At 40.9% G+C, this 2,734-nt stretch overlaps 1 non-coding gene across 1 annotated transcript; it reads left to right on the top strand.

Annotated features, from left to right (window-relative positions):
• Positions 1–2,012: 2,012 nt before the first annotated feature.
• On the top strand, positions 2,013–2,102 carry trnar-ucu (transfer RNA arginine (anticodon UCU)). Its single transcript is given in 2 exon segments — positions 2,013–2,049; positions 2,067–2,102. It is a non-coding gene; the product is annotated as a tRNA-Arg (tRNA).
• The last annotated feature ends 632 nt before the right edge of the window (positions 2,103–2,734 follow it).

Below are 2,734 nucleotides of genomic sequence, written 5' to 3'. Positions count from 1 at the left end.
AGAGAGAGAGAGAGAGAGAGAGAGAGAGAGAGAGAGAGAGAGAGGGAGAAGGAGAAGGAGAGCGGAGATCAGCGGGGTCTGCGGGAACTCACCGGCAGCTGGACCTACATGTCTCCGAGGTACTCTCACCACACATACACACTCCGTTATGTTGCAGCACGAGAGATGAAACAGATGGAAGGGTTTAAAGTTAACATCCCTCCAAAATAAGACAAGCAAATATTTAAAAACCTAAAGAGGAACAAATCAAAATACATAGAAATACAAATAAAGTAATGCATCAGCTGGTAATAATCACATAACATGCAAAACATCGCAGCCTGCAGGGGGCGCTGACAGCGCTTACAGGGCTTTACCAACCAGTTTAAATCCCATTTGAAACACTGAACTGAACTATGAGGATTAAAGGATTCAGTGATCAGTTCCAAACATCTTGTGTTCATTAGTCTTTACATGCGGACTTGTAGTTTAACCCTTTGTGTTGGCTTTCACTACTTTATTTGGTATCATTTAGCACTGACTGTCTGAGCCGGGTGTGTTTTACACAGTGAAGGAATGTAAAGTACATTTACCTGAGTGCAGTTTAAATTACTTGAACTTCATTTGAGTATTTGCATTTTTCTACTAGTTTATACTTCATTTACATTCACTACATTTATTTGATAATTGAAGCTACTTTACAGACTCAGATTATGAGGAACAAAATAAAATCAGCTAATAAATGATAATGCATTATTTCAGATGAAACTACCAGAAGTATAGAGAGTCATTAAATAGAGCTCCGCTTCTACCAGCTGCAACATTAAAGTAAAGTACACATTAATGCATCAATAATACATATTCAAATAGATATTATTCTGCATACAGAGTACTTTAACGTATATTGTGATGACTGACGTAAAAGGACACAAAGTACTTCTTCCACCACTGGTTCTATGTTGTTCGGTATAAGTCGAGCTACTCTAACACGCCTCCACTGTGCATGACACTCGTATGACACACGTTCAAGGTTTCTATCTCTGAGCTCAAAGGCAGAGTTGATGTTTTCAGCATCTGAAGGTTTGATGAATGTGATCCCGTCCTGTTTGCTCTCCGTGTCTCTCTCTCTCTCTCTCTCTCTCTCTCTCTCTCTCTCTTTCCGTTTCCGGTGAGTGTGATGGTGGAAGAGCGAGTGGCGCTAGATTTGAATGATTTCTGATCTTTAACTGTGTTTCTTCCTCTGTTGAGGCGGATGATCAAGTGAGTCTCTTGAACGTTTTACTGCTTGGTGTGGTGAGTGATCGGGGTTTTGTCGAGGTGCGTTCGGGAGGGATGGCGTCCTCCGAGACGCCACCTCCGTCTCTCCGGCAGGGAGTGAGGATCATCCCCCCGGATAACAGCGCGACGGTGGAGGAGGTGTTGCTGGCTGTCGGTGAGCAGGTGGGACACGATAAGCTCAGTTTTGCCTCCAGAATGAACAAAGCAGTGGTGGTGTTCCTGAAAGAAGAGCCTCTAGTCTACCAACTGATCGAGAGCGGAGTGTTCATCAGGGACGTATTCGTGCAGGTCTCCCCGCTGTCAGCTCCCTCCACGCGATCACCGTGTCCGGTGTTTACATTGTAGCATTCTTGGTTAGATTATTTCCTTCGTTTTTCTTATCTTCTTTTATTTAATGACATTTTTCCTGCTGTAAGTGACTCTATGGGGCAATGGAAAGTGTGTTGGACTTCTTGATGGTCTAAATAAGTCATTCAAAGGTTGTGAGTTCGAGTCCCACCAGAGTTCACCTTTAGAAATTGCATTTCATGACAAATGTCAGTGTTGAAACTGGAATTCCTGTTTGAAAACATCCATTCGTGCTGAAATAATGACTGTAACAGTAGTTGAACTCAGAGGTTTTTGGCTTGAGTCCAACAAAGTCAGGTTTTACATGAAGAATGATGTGAACCTTTACATTGCAGCATTCTTGGTTAGATTATTTTCTTCATTTGTCTTATCTTCTTTTTTTTAATGACATTTCTTTAGCTGTAAGTGACTCTGTGGCGCAATGGACAGCGCATTGGACTTCTAGTTGGTCTAAATAAGTGATTCAAAGGTTGTGGGTTCGAGTCCCACCAGAGTTGGCCTTTAGATACTGCATTTCATGGCAAATGGCAGTGGTGAAGCTTGAAACTGGAATTCCTGTTTGAAAACATCTGTTCATGCTGAAATAATGACTTTACCAGTAGTTGAACTCAGAGGTTTTTGGCTTGAGTCCAACCAAAGTCAAGTTTTACATGCAGAGTGGTGTGAACCTTTACATTGCAGCATTCTATGTTAGATTATTTCCTTCGTTTTTCTTCTCTTCTTTTATTTAATGACATTTTTCCTGCTTTAACTTATTCTGTGGAGCAATGGACATTGTGTTGGACTTCTAGTTGGTCTAAATAAGTCATTCAAAGGTTGTGGGTTTGAGTCCCACCAGAGTTGACCTTCAAATACTGCATTTCATGACAAATGTCAGTGTTGAAACTGGAATTCCTGTTTGAAAACATCTGTTCATGCTGAAATAATGACTTTACCAGTAGTTGAACTCAGAGGTTTTTGGCTTGAGTCCAACAAAAGTCAAGTTTTACATGAAGAATGATGTGAACCTTTACATTGTAGCATTCTTGGTTAGATTACTTTCTTCATTTGTCTTATCTTCTTTTTTTTAATGACATTTTTCTTGCTGTAAGTGACTCTGTGGTACAATGGACAGGGCATTGGTCTTCTA

Source organism: Anarrhichthys ocellatus, unplaced genomic scaffold (assembly GCF_004355925.1).
Source record: "Anarrhichthys ocellatus isolate YVR2014 unplaced genomic scaffold, GSC_Weel_1.0 scaffold311, whole genome shotgun sequence".
NCBI lineage: Eukaryota > Metazoa > Chordata > Actinopteri > Perciformes > Anarhichadidae > Anarrhichthys > Anarrhichthys ocellatus.
The sequence above is the reverse complement of the archived record's forward strand: the minus strand, read 5'-3'. Positions and strand labels throughout refer to the sequence as shown.